This window comes from Coccinella septempunctata, chromosome 5, assembly GCF_907165205.1.
Source record: "Coccinella septempunctata chromosome 5, icCocSept1.1, whole genome shotgun sequence".
Lineage (NCBI taxonomy): Eukaryota > Metazoa > Arthropoda > Insecta > Coleoptera > Coccinellidae > Coccinella > Coccinella septempunctata.
In genome coordinates, this window is record NC_058193.1 from 1,605,298 (window position 1) to 1,627,044 (window position 21,747).

Sequence of the window (21,747 nt, forward strand, 5' to 3'; positions counted from 1 at the left end):
ATTTAGGCAGTTATGCGGTAAAATTTTCCCTTACATACACGACTGTTTTTGGGGTAGTTTCAATATAAGGCGATGAATTCGGGATGAACCCATAGGTGTTCATATCTGACTGCTGCTGTTCTAAATTAAATCTTCGTCTGATAGAACCACTACAAATATTCTGAGATTAAATCATCTGCCATGTATTCAAATAATTTCAGAATTTGAAATAAACGATTCCAATAGTCAAATACATAATTAAATATCTCGAATATCGAAATTTACCAATATTTCAACAGCAACCTTTGCTTCCCATTAGCTGTTTTAACTAGGAATATTTCTACATTTCTAATCTGTTCTCAACTGTTAAAATAGTGCTCTCGAGTTATACACTCGAACTGAAAATTGCACATTACCGGAACAGATATTTCGTCACTTGGTAAAAGTTGGACGTAAATGATGTCATTGACCAAGAACTTTGATACGGAATAGTAGAACATTATTTGTCATATCCTCATATAATTGTCGGGTAATTAATGATATGAATTAATTGAGGAGCATTGCATTGAAGTTCCACATTGAAAATCGATGTTTTTTGGATATTGAATATTGATTGTAAGTTGGTAATCATCTCGATAATAATACTAATACAGTTGTTTCTAATTGGTAGGTACGAACACAAAAGGCCCTGCTCATTTTCCACGCGTCCCATTTTGGAGCTCTAAAAAGTAGAAATATTTGAAAATAGTATTTTAACTCAACGACTAAGATATTAATTGAAATTACTTTGATGTAAATTTTGTGAATAGTTAAGTGATTTTGTTGCTACTTTGTGATTATTGAACACCGCGTGACTTGTTGAAGACTATTTTTGGGGATTGGTTCTACATTTTTCCTCTGCTTACACTGAGATCTGGAACGAGGAACAGGTTTTTAGGATCTGTCTCTTGTTGCCATTTCTTTACACCCGCTTCATTGTTTTTCAGATTGTAAAAGTTTGTAACACTCTTTTTCAAAAGAATATATGTATATATAGAGCATTTCTGATGGACCGATTGTTTTGAAATTCGGCAGGAGTATATAGGATGTATAATAGATAAATAGTTACGAAACATTTTGAGAGGTGATTCCTTGTCGAAAAATAGTGTGGGACTCTCATATGAAAAAAAAATTTCGAGCAACCCCTGCTTGGATACAGCCCCCTAAAAATGACACCTGAAAAATCATTTTTAATTTTTTTTTAGAAACCAGAAAACTGACAAAAATGGAATTGAGCGAACATACTTTGAAATGGAGAATGCAAGGGAGAAGGCAATAAAAAAAATGTTAATGGTGTTCCCCTATAATGTCAGCATGATATCCGCCTACTAGATAAATTCAAGTTCAAAGATTATTCCAGTCTGATATGACTCACGCTACATACCTGTTGATAATTTGTTTTTCTCAAAAACCTTCACTTTTAGCAAGAAATAACAAGAGACCTTATTCGTTCAAAATGGATCGAACTATGAAAAATTAATTTCTCAATGGTACCTATACATAATATGAATAAGGAAAAAGGTTTCTTGTGAAACAAATTTTGTGGATGGCCTAAAAGGTATTTTGTAGCCTTTGCAATTGAAGGGAATACCGCTAACAATTTTTCTTTATTGTGTTGTCGCTCTCATAATATATGTGTGCTCTATTGCATTTCCGCCAAATTTTTGGTTTCTATGAAAAAAATTGAAGGAGGAGCTGCTCAAAAAAAATCATATAAAAAACCCACACTACTTTCTGACAAGGAATCGCCCTTTAAATTTTTTCGCTATTTATTCACACTCTGTATAATTACGATGATAACTATGCATAATAAAAAATTTTCAAAAACGAAAGTAGCTGCTCCAATATGGACGGCAATATTCGAGACAATATACTCTATGGAAAATAGGCGATGTATCACAATAATTATTTTCCATGTCGATCATACAAGAAGAAAAAGGAATATTTTAGATAGGTACTTGGCGATAGCTCTGTAAATTAAATGATGCTGGTACATTATTTGGGATTCTTTCTTATCAACATTCATAACTCATATGATGGACCGACAGTGTACGATTTTTTTTTTTATTAATTCAGGCGAGTAGGTAGGTACCTAAATCCTGAGAATTTTAGATCTTCACTGAAAGCGTAAAGATTAATATGATATTTACATTTCGAATAAGATGAAGTTTGAAATTCATGTTACTTTAGTGATACACGAGGTGATACAGGTATATGTATCCGTTTTTCTTTTTCTCCTAAGAGAAAAATAAATGCCAGGTCGAGGCTTTTACTTTTGGCCCCTCATTTGCTTCAAGCAACCTGAGATTTTGAAGTATCGGTATATTGGAGGTTATCTCGGAGGTTATGTTACTTTGACAGCAGCATCAAATAGGTACTTGAATTAAATACCTACCGTCATGTGGAAATTTTCATCGTAACTATTCATTATTCTTTTGTATCATCGGTTTTGCCAAATGAAGAATATTTTCGTCAAATCAAATTAATATGCCTTATTAAAGAAAAAAATTCTAGAGATATCTATAGAGACTATAGAGTACTAATATGAATCAGTTTCATAATCAAGAAAATTTCCTGGTTTCGATTATAGAGGAAAACATGAGGGTGTGTCGATTGAAAAACAATTCAGGTTACTTACCCCCAAACTAAATCAATAAAACGGGTTAAGTATAACTGGTTCGAAAGGTATAACACTCTTCAACGATAGTTCTTGAAAACACAGGTCCTAAATGACTGATGAATTCACTGAATTCACTTTCTTTCATAAATTCGGTTTATTACAGGAACTTATCGAAACTTGGAATTAAATGGCCAATCCAATAATCGATCGAATGCTAGCTATTATTGTATTTATACATCTCAGATGTCTGATAAAATACAATATATAGTTCTATTACTAATTATTACTGATCGAACAATTAAAACTACGGAAAGACTGGCCGGTCTATACACACAACCAAATACAGCGAAATTTTTGGCGGAATCGGCGAATCTGTTACTGCACGCGTTTTTATATGACGTCGAGTCGAAAATACACGAAGTTTGTCGATGTATCAGTGAAGCGAACACGGTAGAGGCAACAGGCAGCAGGCTTTCCCCCAATTTTAAAATATGCAGCAGGAATGTTTCGAATTTTGGATCAATGTCAATACCTTCATTTCGTTCATTCTCAATATGCTCTCTGCATCAAAATAATGAAAAGATTTGTTTGTTTCATAAGGAGCCCTAAGCACTCATACAATATACTTAATTATTGAATAATATCAATTAAATTAATGAAATTTCAGGATTATTTCATTGAAGATTCTTCCTTATTCTAATTTGATTTGAATTGTTTCACGCTATCACAGAGAAAAACACCTGAATTACGATAAAGTATATTTGTCGAATAATCAGGCAGGGGCCGCAGTCCCCTTCATGATACAGTGTGCTTCACGTAGATAAACGGACGACTGGATATTGACGATGTTGTGACTTTTTCATAAGGCAAAATTCAAATAAGAACCATCATAACATACATTTTTTTCGTGCTACATATCTGAGTATACTAAGGAAAAAACAATTGAGCATAGATATAGAAAGTTTCACACAAAAATTAAAAAATTTTGCAAAATTGCTAGTTAGTTTCAAAATTGAATGCTATTGAGACAGTTTTTGAATCATTGCAACATCGAATTCTGTAGACAATGGTAAAATTTTTCTGGCATCGAATGAAAAGGTATCCTATATAAACTATCGCATTAGGTAAAATCGGCAAATAAAGATAAAACTAGCTATTTATGCATAATGATAATGAAAAATATATTCTTCCGTTTCATCTTCCTTCAGATTTAAACGATGTACAAGGTATCGCAAATTACTCGATTTGGGCTGTTTCTAGTACCTACTTCTAGACTTGATAGGTAAAAACTTTGAGAGGAGTCCTGGTCTCGATTTTCGTGAAACTCAAAACCGTTTCACGGTATCTTCATTTGTCTTGGAGATATGACGAAAATTTTTATATTTTGTCGATTTCGAAAATGTGCCGTAACTTCTATATTTTCAAAAATATCTGAAAGCCGTAAAAACTTTCTACAGGCACTCTTTTATTGGAAATACGATACCATATGTAACTTTTTTATATCTCTTGTACTAAGGGTGAAAAAAAACAACTTCGTTATTTTAAATATGAATGCATTCATTTTTGGGTCTCATATCATCCAACAAAAAATTAGCTTTTCAAAAATATATATATACAACGTGTCCCGAAATTCAACGATAAGCCGGTGCCGTAGGGTGAACATGTGGACTACTTTAGGAAAAATAAGAAAAAAAAATTCAACTCAATTTTTTTATTTAACTAAAGAATAACTCATGAAATTTTTCGAAAATTACCACTCTTCATTATATTTTAAGCTACTACGCCACTACGGCCACAATTTTTCGAAAATTTTTGTTATTATTTTGTATTGGCAACTTAAGTAATATTGCTGCCCTCAAGAATTTCTGAAACTCCCAGAATACTCATAGTTTTCACACAAAAAATAATCAAAATATGTTTTTCCCATAAAATTTAGAAAGATTATTTCTTTGAGTACACTAACACTTTGCCTCATTGTTTTGTGAAAAATAATATGGACACTATGAAGGCAAGTTCTTTTAAAAATTTACACAACTAACCAATTTTCTAAAATAGTATAATAATCCAAGAACACATGTCGCAAATAAAATGTGTGTACCATTTCTCAGAAAGACTCGAGGAAAGACTAAATTACTTAATCGTTCTCGTTCATAGTGAAAATTTTTATTATGTGCCGAAAAAAGATTGTGTATAGTCATTTCTTGAAATTTCAATGGGACACGTGTGTAATTGATAAAATTTAGAAATTAAAGACATTGAAGAAAGATAGCGAGAGATATACTCCTTAAAGAAGGATAGTAGATGTTCTTTGTAGAATAGCGCTGATAAAGAAGTTCCTGCTCTCGGCAAAGTCTGTACCAATAGGTATTATTGTTCTGTGGTCAGTACGTTTTGCTTCTTTGTTTTCCGTAATGGTTTTGGTTTATTGGATTGGATTTAAGGGATCTGCAAACTTAACTGACCTGGAATTACTTTGGACTGTGATTGTGTTTTGTGAATTGGATCTTCGGCATATTCTAGACTTTTTCTATTGGGGTTGCCTCAAGGACAGTATCTATGCGACACCCATCATGACACTGGACGAACTTCAGCAAAAAATCAGTCAAGCTGAGGTTCATATCAGTGGGAGTAGATAAGCACGAAGCATTATAGATCATTTTTAAGGCGATGTCGTGAGTGTATTGATGCTAGTGGCAATCAATTTCAACATTTATTATAAGGTTTATTATCAAATTAATAGATAAATACCATTTTTCAATTAAATCAACAACGAAAACCCATTTTTGACACATAGTTGATTACTACCAACAAGAGCAATTAAGACATTTTTTTATTGTTTCTAATAATATGGATCTTTTTGCGTCTAGTTTTCTTGAAGTATTATACCATTTCAGAATCTTGGTTAATTGTGTACATTTTTAAAAAAACTTGCCTTCATAGTGTCCATACTTTTTTTCACAATACAATGAGGGAAAGTGGACTGAAAGTGAAAATCAAAATTTTATGGGAAGAACATATTTTGATTATTTTTTGTGTAAAAACTATAAGTATTCTGGGAGTTTTATTAGTTATGTTGGGCAGTAGTACAACTTAAGTTGCCGATACAAAAAAAAAATAAAAAATTTTTGAAAAATTGTGGCCGTAGTAACTTAAAATATTATGAAGGGTGTTAATTTTCGAAGAATTTCATAAGTTTTTTTGTAATTGATAAAAAATTGAGCTGGATTTTTTTTCTTATTTTTCCTGAAGTATTTATGACCATGTTCACCCTACACGGCGCCGATTTATCAGGAAGTCGAAACTACAGAGTGAGAACCACATAAAGCTCGTTGGAAATCACCTCTTCATTGAAGAAAACAGAATCCAAGAACCATGTGTTCATAATATTCCTTATCGATTTCTATTATGTACCTATACCTATGTACCTACATATGGAAAACTAGTTTTTATAAGAGATTCTGTATATCGAGAAAGCCGAAGCCATCATGGAACAGCCTGTATAATATTTTCATAATATACATACATGACATATGATTTCATTTAAGGAGAGTTAAATAAGATCAAAGAACATCCTGTATAAATAACAATCACATTCATCATAAATGTACGAACACACAATATTAATGAATTTCAGTATTCACTAAAACATAAACACATTATATTACGAAAGCAAAACCTCCCCTCAATCCTCTGTATACAGGGTGTGGCGTAATGAATGGATAATATTGAGCCTGGGGGTAGAGGACTCTATGGCGGTTCAGAAAAATATATTTTACGTTTAGTAAAAGTGCCTTGGTTTTCGAGATATTGGAGATTCTCGAAAATTCAAGCGAATTACACCCTTCGCCACTCGTTTTGCAGGCAAGACTCCAAATGAAGGAATTTTTTCAAACTTGTTTTTTGTTTTTAAGTTCAACCTAGCGCGGTGTAAAAAATAATATGGTTACCTGAGAGCCAATGCAAGAAAAAACATGCCAGTTTCATTGAGATTCCGAAATGGTATAACTCTCTGAATTCTCAGCATTCAATACAAAATAAATTCCTATTGCAATCAGTTGAGGCCTAGTTTAATGTAAACAGTGTTTCTGAAATTTTTATCAGCTAAAATGAGAAATGCAAGCAGAATGAAACAATCGTCCATAAGAAGGTATAGAGCATTTACTGAAGCTCATGGTGGCCTCTTAGAGAATCTTTTGTAATATTAAATTCAATGAAACGATACTCATTTTAAAATGATATCTATGCAATAAAGCTATGATTCATTAGAAAGTGTAGACTATAGAGCAGGTATCAGAACTCATGGTGGCCAATTTAAGCATCATTTGTGATTTGTGAAACTTTATTCAATGAAACGATATTTTAAAATTGATATTTTTTCTCGTTTTCTTTTATTATTGAACCCCAACGTTGTGAAATCAATATTTTCAAGTTAATTTCAAGTTATGCACTAAATTTCAGGATTTTTGTAACAAGGGTCTTGACTCAATGTAATAAAAATTACCTAATTTTCAGCTTTTTTCTTAATTAACAGAGTGCTAAAATTCACTTCGTTACTTGAAATTCGCTTAACAACTATTAACTTTATAACTATAGGGCTTAATAATGAAAGAATACGGGGAAAAAAACCAATTTTAAAATATTGTTTAATTGAATCGAGTTTTACAAAAAGTGTTCAAAGTGAGCATCAGGAGCTGTACTACTCGGACTTTTGTTAAATTCAGGAAAAAGGAAGGAAAAATATTTTTAAAATATTATGTGGCCCTTCTACGCCTTCGTGTTATATTGACAAAATTCCTCTCAGTGAATCAAGGTTGCTTTCTTATCAGCAGAATGGCGCACCTGCCCATAATTCGCAACGAACTAAAATCAAATTGAATAGTTTATTCGAGAATCAGTGGATGGGCATGCATGGTCCTATTGCCTGGCCTGTAAGACCACCACACCTCAATCCTTTAGTTTTTTTCGTGTGGGTATATGTGAAAAATAAAATTTTCAAGACTCCACTCATTAATAGGGCTGATTTAGAGCAGAGTCAGAGTCAGGAACGCCATCAGAGACATTCCTCCAGTTATGCTGTTGAATTCAGTGAATTCTGTCAGAAAAAGAAGTAGAATTTGTTTACAGAATAATGGAACTCAATTTGAGAACTTTTTATAAGTTATATTGAAATTTATCATAGAAATTCTGTTCAATATTTATTCCAATTGAGTGTAAAATGAATTACATGATTTTATTGAAGTTATATACTTCATTCACTTTTATTTTAGCAGTCGGTTGGCCATGGAAATTTGACACATTTCACTTTCATGAAGCTTGTCAAAACATTTTTGGGTTTTAAATCAACGCTATGTTGCCCGTTCTACGTAAAAGTTTCTGTTATTACGTATTTTATCACAATGTCGAATATCTTCGGAAAATATGTGACGAACATAATTCAAGTTCATAAAAACTGATTGAAGTCATACCAAATCCAGTTATTTGCATGGAAAATACATAATATGCACTAGCTTGAGTAGAGTTAATATTCGTTATCTTCTTTGGCTTACATCATTTGTATATTTCAAAAATATGAACTCGAAGATGAAATGCATATGATGCAGTGGTTTGGAATGGGTTTCTCCCGAAGGAATTAACAGATAATTACAAGAATGTTAAATTCTTCAACAAAAATCATCTTGCATCAATATAAGTAAAATGAATTGAAGGAAGTTTCAAGTTAAGATGAACCTTTGACCAAAAATTTCACATGAATAAACAAGTAACAGGGCAACTTGCGCGTATTTGTGGCTATTCATCTTAATACATTGATGTAATAATAATAATTATAGGTATTTATTAGTACCTTAAGACATTTACATTGTATAGGACAAGTCAAATGAAAAATAGAAAAATCCATTTCAGGGAACTTATTGTCCGATGACATTTATCGAAAATCCTGTAGTAAACTTTTCGCATTAATTCACTCAAACATAAAATTCTCAAATGCCACCACTTTTTTGGGTCTCCCAATAGAAGGAAATTCTTTGTCATCCTCTTCATTACTAATCTTTCTGATTGTGGAAATATCCAGCTGAAATATATGTCGTTTAGATTCAGATGAAACATTATATAAATTCTCTCACATTGAAAATGTTCGCTACCGTCTGACGTATTGTAGATTTTAGAATATCAGGGTGTAACTATTTGAATGAGTGGACCTGAATTCTAAATAGCACTTCCTGAAACCCTGTCTCTTTTTTCAATCACTTTCGGCAATTTCGAAATAAAAATTGATATTAATTGTGGCAACGACGTTATGACATTAACCCATAATAACCTAGTGTTACACATATGTAACGCAAATTTCACTGGCAAATCTATTTTATTTCTCAGTAACTGTATCTATTAGCGTTACATATAATAATAATAATAATAATAATAATAATAATATTTATTTCCATAATCAAACAATATTGAAAAGAAAATACGTCAATATAAGAAGCAACTGAACAAATATAAAACGCTCAGATTTGAAATTTATGATTTAGGTACTCCTTCACATCGTACGGTTCCAATTCTATCAACAATTTCTTGATTCTAGTCTTAAACTTATTAGCATCGAGAATTTGATAATTCCTCGGAAGTTTATCAAATAGTTTTAGGCACATATATTCCACATTCTTTTGTGTCAAAGTGAGCGAACACTTGGGAAAGAGAAACGGATGAATGCGCCTTGTTCTATTGCCGTTCTCATACTCCCTGAATAGATTATAATTGCTTTTCAAAAAAATCAAGCATCTAAAAATGTATGTCCCAGCAGTTGTGAGTATACCTTGACTCTTAAAATGTCCTCGACAAGATGTCCTCGCTGTTAGACCAAGCATAGCTCTGATAGCCTTTTTCTGGACCAAAAAGATTTTCCAAACATCCGAACCATTACCCCATGCCAAAATTCCATAGGACATGACCGAATGAAAATTAGAAAAATATACTGTCCTCAGCAACTCAGAGTCAGACTGCAGTGCCAAGACACGGAGTGTGTAGAGAACAGAGTTCAATCTACTCTGCAATGATCTTATATGTTCAGACCAATTAAGTTGATGATCGATAATCACACCCAGGAAACTAGTACTGGTGGAGATCTTGACAATTTGTCCAGAGAGAACAATATCTTCAGGAATATGAACTCTTGAATGAGAGGTACCGAAAACAACACACTCCGTTTTATTCGAGTTGATTGTAATTCTATTCGAATTACACCAAATCGAAATATCATAAAATCCCCTAGCAGCTATCCCAACAACCTCTGAAATGCCAGATGCCGCCACCAGTAGATTAGTATCGTCCACAAACATGACGACTTCCCCCTCAGATTGAACTTCGAAATCTGCAAAGAGATCACCCAGATAAATAATTTCTTCATTTGCAGGTCTGCTATCAATAGCCAAAATACTCTCAACAGCCAGAGATTCTTCCTCCACCAAAATATTTTCTGGTAGGTCATTGATATATATTAAGAACAGAAATGGACCGAAAATACCCCCCTGAGGCACACCCACCAAAACTTCTGAATCCAACGAAACATACTCTACACCCTGGATCACCAGAGAAACCCTCTGTCGACGATTGCGCAAATAGCTCCTCATAAAATCCAACTGTTTATCTCTAATCCCATAAAGGAACAGTTTTCTTAGTAGATCTTCATGCACGACGCAATCAAATGCCTTAGAGAAATCTATGAAAAGACCGGCAGGAACATCACCACCCTCCAGGGCCCGAAGAACAGAGCGGATCATCTGATAGATTGCATATGTAACACCATTTTTCTCAAACAAAAACCATACAATTTTCAAACAGAAATTGAGTTGTTTTTGTCTTGTACACTCTATAAAGAATGTTTATTCAATTAGAATAGTGATCATAACTCAGGTTATTAAGGGTTAACAACATTTCATGAGTGCCAACCTAACTTCGTTCTAGTTACAAAAACTTGAGAAAATTATTTCATGGCCAACCGACTGCTAAAATAAATTTGAATGAAGTATAGGTATTTCAGCTAACAAATGAAATTATATGAACGGAAGGTTTCAATTCGTATCACAGAGATGGAGATTTATTGGGAGTGGACAATTTTGAGATCGATGGTTTCATAGAATTCCATCAAATATAAAAATTTTACTAAAATGGTGATTTTGTACCTAATATATCGACATATATATGTTTTTGAAAAGCTATTATTATTTTTTGGATGATATGAGACCAAGAAAAGAATGCATTCGTATTTGAAATAACGAAGTGGTTTTTTCCACCCTTAGTACAAAAGATAAAAAAAAAGTTGAATATGGTATCGTATTTCCAATGAAAAAGTACCTGTAGAAAGTTTTTAGCGTTTTCAGATATTTTCGAAAATAAAGAAGTTACGGCACATTTTCGAAATCGACAAAATATCAAAATTTTCGTCATATCTCCAAGACAAATGAAGATACTCCTCTCAACGTTTTTACCTATCTAGTCTCTAAAAATACCAAAAACAACCAAAATCAAGCAATTTGGGATACCCTGTACTTATTCTGAACTACTTACTACATAAACACATATGAACGTTATAGGTATGTAAATTACATACTTTCTATTTTTTTACCTTATTCCAAATGTAATTTTTATTGTAGTTTTCATCGTAAAACGACGAAATTACTACCAGTTACAAAAGAACTCTAATTAAATGAATAATGGGGTAGTTATTGAGGTCAGCGGGTTAACCTGATGTTTAAAGTCCTGCGATATATTAATTAACTCCCAAATTTTCTGGAAGATTTAGTTCTGACTTAGATGCTTTATGTAAAATTTCGAAGATTTGCTTTGCATTCAACAAATGCTCAGCAAACTGTCGGTGACATTAGTGAAAAATTCCTGTGTTCTAATATTCTTTTTTGAAATTTTCTCCCGTTTTGGTTTGACCTGTATGAAAAGAAGAACAGTCGCTACAAGTGAGTTTATTTGCTCCACATTTATCTAACTTATTCGTTTGATCTTTATTATTCTTTATGTATTTACCTGAATAAGTATTTTCTTTCGGTCTCAAAAAGTTTCATATTCTAACCTGATACTCTTTGTTGAGTAGGATATCACTGTATATTTGCGTTTAATAAAATTAACCCCTTTAAGAGGATGTACCCAAAAGGTGAATTTATCAAAAAGTCAGAACTCTGGGCTTGCTAGTTATTCACTATACTAGTTCATTATACTAATCTACGAAACAGGTCATTTGATGATACCGTCAGGCTGCCAAATTACCATCAAGAAGAAGTCGATGTGGGAATTTGTAGAAATTTTTAGACGAAGTAAGGAAGCCAAAGAATTGAGCGTCTCGCACTCCTCAATTTACAATGAATACAAAAAGTTGTGTATGGAATTTTCTCCCGTACAAAATACAGTTCACTTTTAGCATAGGTATGTCGCGAGATGAAAGTTTTCCTTTTTGACTGTAGGGGAACGCAATGACTAAAAAAATGGGAATATTCGACATTTTAGAAGATAATATCACAAAAACTATTTATGTATATAATTCACAAGGTTCGCGTTGTAGCCACCATGATAACCAAACAAGGAGTTCGAGCCTATACGGACATGAGCGTAACATTCGTTTTGAGGTTTTAAGACTTTAGCTAATTGTTTTTGTTTTTTTTTTAGAAGAGATGGCCGGATGATCAAAGTTGCATCTATACAGGCATATTTGAAGGTGGATTTTCTTAAAGGAAGTCTTTTGATTATATTAACAAATTGAGGGATGGATCGAAAAGAGGTATGTATAATATAACCGACGCGGAAGGCCGTAGCCGATGGCGCCGGTGCGGACTTCCTTCGCGAATTCGTACCGGTGTCTGCAATAAAAAACGTTTCTCATGGAATTCTAAGAGATTTTCAAGAGGATCTCCTCATGTTCCCGAATAGTTTTCATTTCATAAATCGCACCAACTTATTCTTGAATAGTAGATAAGTATACAGACTGTTCGAAATTAGGTAGGCACCATTGCCAACTCTGTTATTATTGATGCTACGAATTCGGTTAAATGGGCAAACTGGTAGCATTTTAAATGGCCCTCTCGATGCCGAAACAAAACAAAAATTGACAGTCACATTCTCGAATTATTTCATAAAATGATATTTTTCTTAACGGAACACCCTATATACTATGGATATGGGTTCGTAATAACATTCTCAACAACAAAGCTCACCTTTCTTTCTTTTTTCTTTGTTCTCTTTTCTTTATTTTTTGTTTGTTCTCAGCATCCATCGTGAAGGACACTAAAAATGCTACTAGTTTTCCCATTTAACCGAATTCTCAGTAGCAATAATAACGGAGTTGGCAATGGTGCCGACCTAATTTGGAACAGCCTGTATATACACTGCGCAAAAAAATTAACGCACATTTTGAAGATCTCAATTTTAATGAGTAAACTCTACATTGACTTTATAACTTATTTTTTATGTTCTCTCGGGAAGGTTTTGAACGAAACAAGACACATTAAATGGAAGAAAAATTCAGGATTTCATCGATTCCTATGTGAAAGAAGAGAAATGAACAATTTTCAAAATACTGAAATGCTGATAAGTGATTTAATACTTGGTATTTCCACCCCTTGCGTTAATTACAGCTCGGCAACGACAATTCATACTCAAAATGAGTGATCTTAAAATGTTCTGATCTAATCCTTTTCAGATTTCTCCGAGTTGGATTCCTAAGTCATTAAGAGTGACTGGATCTTCTCAGCCTTCTATTGAGGTTGTCTCAAACCTGCTCAATCGGATTGAGATCTGGACTTCTTGCTGGCCATTCCATTCTAGAGATGCTCGGACGATGGGTTCTAGCTTTATCGTCCATAAAAATAAAATTTTCACCAATGTATGGGGCAAATGGCACTACATGCTCTTCAAGAATATTCCTTATATACTTCTAAGCATTCTTAGCTCCATTATCAACGACCACTAGGTCTGTGCGAGCAGTCAAAGATATTCCATCCCATACCATAATCGATCCTCAACCGAAACCAGTAGTATTCAGGAAATTGTACTGAGCATATCTTTCATGTGGACGTCTGTATACAAGGGAACGTCGATCACAATGGTAGAGGCAGAATCTAGACTCATCTGTGAAGAGAACTCTTTCCCAATCGGTCTCTTCCCAATGGATATGCTCTCTCGCAAAATCTAAACGCGCCCTTCGATGGGCTGGGGTAAGAGCTGGGCCTCTTGCTGCGACACGAGGCCTTAAATCATATTCTCTGAGGCGATTTCTTATTGTCTGACTGCTAATTTGCACCTCATGAGTTTGCTCAAGCTGAATTTGAAGGAGGCGAGCGGTTGCAAATCGTTGTCTCAACGAAGAAACTCTCAAGTAACGTTCTTGAATGGCAGTTGTTAACCGTGGTCTACCCTGTCCTGGTCTTCGGACATTCTGTCTCCTTGAATCGCTGCAACATTCTGGACACACTTGTATGGGAAATTCCAAACCTTTCTGCAATTCTTGTGTATGTCCACCCTTCTTCTCGCAAAACTACCGCTTGGGCACATTCCTCTTGTGTCAAATTGCGTGTTTCGCGTTGCATAGCGATCGAGTGTAGAAAATCAAACGAAAGAAAAACTATTGATCACTATAGTCTATCCAAATCCGAGAGGCCAGCGTAAACAAACTGACTAACGCGTGATCTTATTTAAGGTGCTCCTCTTATTGGTCAAAGCTTCAGGAACGCCATGTTTGCAGGTGGGAGTAATGCAGTACCGCATTACGTTTGATTCATTGATTGTATGCGAATTGTTGTGCAGAACTGCAGAGATCATTCATTGCTTTTTCTTTCGTAAATTGGTTTATAGTTGTAGCAAGTTATTCAAGTTACAAGCATTTAAGATAATGTCAAGTACTGATACTGCTGAGGAATCGCGTGTTGACTTAAGTCCTCCAAAAAAGAGACGTCTGAAACGACACTTCAGTGCCGAGATAAAAGATATGATTTTGAATACTTATAAAATTGAGATTATTCAAAATGCAGGAATGTGTTTAAAGGACGTAGAACTCCGAGTTGCTGAGAGACTTGGCATTGGAGCTCGAAGTGTTAGGAGAATTATTTCCGAATACATAAATTCCGGTGTTCTATCACAGCCGGCAACAAATCAAAATCGGACCACCAAATGGGAGTCCTTATCAGATTTCGATAAAAATGTAATACGGCGAAAAGTTCACGAGTTTTTCTTCAGAAATGAACACCCGACTATAGAGAAAGTATTAAAAATAGTTAATGAAGACTCGAACTTGCCAAATTTTAAGAAGAGTACCTTCTCTATAATATTGAAAAAACTTAATTTCAAATATGGACGTCGCCAACGCAACAGTTTTTTAATGAACCGTGACGACATTAAATGTTGGAGAAGAAACTATCTCACGAAAATTAGGACCTTCCGTGATGAAAACAGGAAGATTTACTGCTTGGATGAAACTTGGGTAAATACCGGTCATACTAAATCCAAAGTGTGGACCGATGAAACAGTTACATCTTCTCGGCAAGCGTTACTTGCTGGATTATCTACTGGATTAAAAATCCGTCTGGGAAGGTCTTGAATTTTGAGTTTAACCCTTTGCTTTCATAAAGCTTGATCAGAGAATCAACGATCGAGTGACGGATGAACTTCAATTAGTTTTCAGTCGATAAGTTGGTCATAAGCATTCTGAATATCATTCTTTCACCAAATAATTATCTATACACGCCCATTTGATGATTCTCAACTGCTACTCCTCCAATATATTCGGAAATATGAAAGTTTCAATGATTTCCTTGGGGAAATCGAATGCCAAATCGTTGATCGAGCAATCAAAGTTTTGTGAAACTTGATGTACCTTTTTGGTGGAAAACAATTTCAACATTCTTTTTCAAATGAAGTGAATATATTTTTTCAGGCAAAGGGCAAAGAATTATAGTGTGTCATATTGGCAGTGACACTGGTTTTTTAACTGGAGGACTCTGGACTTTCCAATCCAAAAAAACTGGTGACTACCATGAAGAATGGATTCATGCTGCAATGTTTACCGCTGGCCTCTTGGATTTGGATATACTATAGAATTGATCGAGAACAACTGATTTTAGAATGGAGCCAATACATTCAAAATCTGATAATATCTCCTTTTTTTATTCCTGCTGGGAAAAACATCTGTATTGAAGAAAAACGTTGAAAGTGGATAACAAATGCATGCATAATTCTGATAAAAATAATTATCATTGAGAACACCTTCAGTTGTAGATTAAATTTGAGATTTCCATAATGTGCGTTAATTTTTTTGCACAGTGTATAATTAGTTATTTGATATGCTAAGTGATACATATAGTTTTTTCAGGATACTTCATTTGATTCTAAGCACAATTATCCTAGGTAACTTCATTCTCAAATTCTCAAATTTTGTCGCAACTATTCATTTTGTACCATGTGTATTCAAAATATAACTATTCTAAACTTCGGGAAAATAGTGGTTGAAAGCTATTTTAGAGTATGAAGTTACCTAGGATAATTGTGCTTAGAATCAAATGAAGTATCCTGAAAAAAACTACATATATGTATTACCATATAAACAGATCACTTAGCATATCATATAACTAATTATATATACAGGTTTTTCCGAATTAGGTCGGCACCATTGCCAGCTCCGTTATTATTGATACTGATAATTTGTCCAATTGGAGGCTTATGTCAAGCTAAATTGACAGAACGGTTGTCGTTAGCAGAGGCGTAGGTTATCTCGATCAAAATTATTGAGACTGTAGTGCGTGAATGAACTAGTTGTGCTAAGAAGATTTTTACCGAGACTTTCACATGTTGATGGTACTTAATAAATAATTTTTTCAATAAAGGAAATAAGAGGACCTTACGTCATTTTGAAAACTGAAAGTTAAATGTTCAGTCTATAATCATTTCCTCAAGATGGCGTGGATGAGTTCAGACGCACGGAATATTCTTCCCGATCATATTTGTCATGATAGTAGAAGGTTAGGAATTGTAATATGCATAATATGTGATGGTGGTTTTCGCAAGTCAAAATTTGTAAGAAAACAGAACGAAGGAAAAGGTTTTTTTGTTACAAGACACTAAGTTGTGTGTCCGGATCACCCTAACCGGCCTAACCTCAATTTCGATGTTTGACATGGCGACAAGTGATATTTGGTGAAATTTCATTACAAAGAAGAAAACAGTTAATATTCCAAAAATATATGGATGATATAAAGAGTGGATTGGATACTGCACAAAATGCTGAAGTTGAGCAAATGTCTGGAGAAGATAAAGTTGATGAAGATGATAGTGTATCAATTTCGAGTGTATTAAGTAATAAAAAACGTAAAATAAATTTAAATGTTGGATGTGAAGACTGTTTTGAATACGTCAAAGAACTAAGTTATGAAAAGAATTTGAATAAAGAATTAATCAAGCAAAATGATGAGTTGAGAGAACATAATAAGTACTTCAGAGCATCTGTCCATAATACAGAAAAATATTTAGTGAAAGCCTAAAATAATTATTCTGCTTAAGTATGTGAAATTCACCGAAAAAACAAGATTTTTCCAAATTGACAATAAAACACCAAAGAAAGGTTTTACAGTTGATCTACTAAGTATGGTAAAAAGCCTCGTTGCAGAAAAAACTGCAGGAAAAGTGCTGAAAATTAATAAATCTGATAGTGGTTCTGCCCAGCAGAAGTGACTGAAGTGGAAAGTTGATAAATAGGGCCGCACCACCAGACGAAAGTCATTCTTTATTCGGTTATTCGTAATTTATTCTTTATTCGGTGATTCATGATTCGTTATTCTGTATTCGATCATTCTTGATTCATTCTCCATTCGGTAATTCATGATTCTGTGTTCTTTATTGATTCATTATTCACTGTTCGGCGATTAATTCATATTTGATTCGATTCATTCTGATTAATTTTGATATTCTTCTTATTAGAGTTTTTCTCTTCTTTTTCTTTTCTCTAAGGGGTGGTGTGACAGTACCGGAACAAACTGTAAGTCTTTTCTTGATACTGCATACTTCGTGATTCAAAATTGCATTCTTTTATTTGTTTAATTGTGAGACACCCGGTTACTGTAAATTTTGTATAAACCCCGTACATTCTTTATTGTCTCAGAAGGAACAAAGTGACAGCTATTGATTATTTTCTTTCTTTAATGCCTGATAGTTTGACTGACTATAATTAATTTGAATATTCTTTAATTCATTAATTTCACTGTGTTGAGTTTGAATTTCTGATCACCGTGACAAGTTAATTATTGCATTTCTGTTTTCTTCATTTTCGAACTTGGTCATCAGCTGTATATATTTCTTGACTTGGAAATAACTGTATGGTTCACTGTAATTTAGATTATTGTAATAAATTCGGTTTTAAAGTACTTGTTATCGCTACCACCTTAGATAACCCCGAACTCTGTCTCCGACTAGTAGGTACCTACTTGGGTGGGTTTGCTATTCCTCCCTATTGAAAGAATAGCTGGCGCTCGAGATTAAACCCTTTTGCGAACTAAACCCGTTAAAACGTTCTCTAGAAGCATCTCGTCTGCCCTCTGCCTGGCGTAATGCAATTGTAACTCCAATTTTTTAAAAAGAAGATAAATATATCGCAGAAAACTATCGTCCAGTTAGTCTGGTCCCGATTGTGGCGAGGGTATGTGAGAACATCATAGATTAAATAGATGGATCATAAGCTATTCTCCAGACTGTTCATTTTTCAAATAATTCCCACTGCAGGCAACCACCAATGAAATGAATTTTCGCTTGTATTCCCCTCCTGATCGCTTCTAAATTTCTAAGACGCCGTGTGTATTTGTAATTGTCAAAATATTCTTTCAATCATTCACGTCGTAGTATTTTGGAAAATAAGCAGCGATGTGCCGTAAAAACGTGTGTTTGAAATAAAAGTGCAATTTATACACGAAAGAGGAAACCGAATTATTTATTCTGGTAAGTTTTTGATATTTTATTCTTATTTGACTTCACGACCAGGGGAGGGAGTTAGGGGACGCCAAGGTCGAATTTTGTTTGAATTCCATCTAAGGATTTGCACCTACATTGAAATGTCGAGATTAATCAATAAAATAATTGATTTCAATTTTAGATTTCCAGACGACAGCAGTGGAGAGTTGCACTGGGTCTTGAAAACAATTTACACTTCTCTTGTAATTTACACTCCAGAATTCAGTATAATGAGAGTAATCGGTAATCGACTTTTACCATAAATTTGAAAAAAGATGCCATCCCGAGTGAGGTAAGATAGGTAGTTTACCACTTATTTAACTCGATTTATTGTCTGAATATATAATAGCTTTGTTTGGAATTTTGATTTCTGTCTACTTCTAGTTTTGTGGTGAACTTGAAATTTATAGTAGATTGTCTTTTTCTTATTATATCATGCGTTTTCGTATACACATTCTTCCTGGTTTCGAGATGAACTGTAGAACGAAATTTTAATTGCCTTAATAATGTTGTAATTATAGCCAATACTGTGCCAAACCTGTCATCAGTACTGGAGTTTTTGAGGAAAATGGAAGGAAAATGAGAATATTATTAAGAAACACGACAACAAGAACAACGACAGTTCAGGATTTGCAGAAATGAAAGCGTCTTGTAGTTCAAAGATAAACCAAGTGAGATACATATACCTACCCAGAGTGGTACAAAAAATTCCTTTTAAACTGCTGTGGAAAATAGAACTCGTCTTAGGAATGAAAATCCATAAAAATGAGCAGAGGTCATGTTTTGAACTTTTTTTGAAAATCAAAAAAGTTTCCTTTTTTTCTAAAATGTATTTCAATGGCAATGTTAAAATTATGCTACTACTGTAATTATGATTAAAATAATGACCATTCAGATAATGGGAATATCCGAGATATTCCCATTATTTATATGAGTTATTAAATGAAAATGTCTGTCATCAGGATACCTCATATTTCGAAGTAAAATTTCTGTTGAAAAATTGTTGCAGGAGACAAGCGGAGAACAGAAATTAAAAAACAGCTAATTGACGTCAGAAAACCGATTTGAGATTACGAGTGAGTCGTCAAAGCTTCAAGAAAAAAGTTGCTGCTCTACAAGCAGTTCCCAATTCATTAGAAAGAAAAATTCAAGATGAAATTTTGGAAAGCCGAGGCAAATACCTAATGAAAAATTTTTTCGAAAACAGCTGCATGTATAATATATATAAATATGGCAATGGCCTCGAACAATTCGCTTAAAAGTTACATTATTATTCAGTTAAAGCTTACAGTTTCGTAAAAGAACTCTTGATTATTATGCACTTCAACACCAAAAAGCACTTTCGAGGTGGTTAAAAAATTTGAAGGTTGTTGAAGTATTTAAATTACCGAAAAACACTGCTCATTAGTTTATATGCAATATGACTTAATTTAAAACTGCCCGTAGTCAAAAAAGATTGATGCTTCATCTAGAATTGAGGGATTCTTTTATGAGTTACTGTATACAATAAGAAATCATTTCCTATTTCACAATCATTGGTTCATGTTACAATATTACATTACTGTTTCATTCCGCAAAATCTGTACGAAAGACTTGAGGATCTCTCCAATGAACAAACTCTTTTAGATTCAATGGTTGTTTATCTCGACTATACAAATACTAATCTGAAGGTTGATCGGGTATGTAGTCAACTCTATAGTTTTTTAGCTCTTTATTGTATCAACCAAGCTTTCTTTTAGATTCTCATTATACAAATTCCATAAAATTCAGCTGCTTCGACTTGTATTGATCTGAGAATTAACCATTTTAAAGGGAATTTTTTTCATGAAAGTAACTTTTGGTTTTCAGTATTTACTTAGTGAATAAAATTTCAAATAATCTGTATGTAGGTTAGGGTCATATTGACCATTAGTGTATGGTAACATTGTATTCAAAATAAATTCTTTTTTACATCAGGTGTTTTGGTATTACATATTAGTTCTACATCCCTTTGATTAGTTGTTATAAGAAAAATACTCGAAATCTTTGCATTGAAACATATTTCCATTCGATATAAAATTACTGCCGACTGTCTGAAATATTCACAATGTGACTAGTTCTGAATCCGCCCCTGTCCAGTTCCCCCACCTACGGAATCCATATTCATATTTATGGCAGTATTTTGGGAACGCGTTTTTGTCGAGATGCTCTATCTTCTGTTTTATTAATCTATGGAGAAAATTATATCGAAATCGAATTGTGTCCTCCAATTTGCAATTAGCTGCAACCTTATTTCCGAATGTCAACATGTCTTCGTTCCTGGCAAATCAGTCATTACTAACCTGCTTGAAAGCATTAATTCCTGGTCTGAGTCTTTAGATAAAGCTTCCCCTGTTGACATTACACCTAACTATGAATAGTGTGTTGTTCTGCACTTGGGTGCCCACAATCCTCGCCATCAGTACTTCTTGAACAACAAACCCATCGCTACTTGTTGTAGTCATGCCGACCTTGGTGGTATTATGACGGAGAACCTAAGTTGGTCCGACTACATTTTCTATACGGTGAGCAAGGCTAAAAGAGCCTTGTTCATGGTTCAGAAAGCTTTTGGTGGGTGTTATCCCCCCACGTGTGCTACCCTTTATAACTTTACGTGAGACCCATATTACAGTTTGCAGGCCCTGCAAACTGGACTGGCAAAAAGGTCCATTATTGGCTAGGGATTCGGCGTTGTTGGAGAGCGTCCAGCGACGGGCAACTAGTTTACCTTATGGCATCTCGCGTCCCAGCAACGGTGAAAGACTGTCCATCATGAAGTTGTCTACGTTTGATAAAAGAAGGCAACGTGAGGATTTTATCATAACCTTCTGCGCTCTCCACAACTTTTTCGGGGTTGACCTCAGCAGTCTCTTCAAGACCCGTCTTCGAGGTCACGCTTACAAACTGAGGAAGGAGAACACAGCAAATGCAGTATTTTATCACAAATCGGTGTGGACTCTCTACCCCTTATTTGTGGTGTAGTCAGTTTCTGTGAATGCTTTTAAAAATAGCTATGATGCTTGGATTCGTCGCGAGTGAGTGCTACCTGTGGTGTTGTCAGTTTTCTTTCTGTCCTTTGTATTTCACTTTTTTTGGTGTATTTT

The 21,747-nt window shown here is 34.1% G+C and overlaps 1 protein-coding gene across 1 annotated transcript in view; it reads right to left on the reverse strand.

Annotated features, from left to right (window-relative positions):
• LOC123313404 (elongation of very long chain fatty acids protein AAEL008004) overlaps positions 1-3,015 on the reverse strand; it is a 68,500-nt gene extending 65,485 nt beyond the window's left edge. The window contains exon 1 of the mRNA XM_044898277.1: positions 2,657-3,015. The gene's annotated coding sequence lies outside the window, so the exon portion shown is untranslated. The remainder of the gene's footprint in view (positions 1-2,656) is intronic.
• Positions 3,016-21,747: the final 18,732 nt, after the last annotated feature.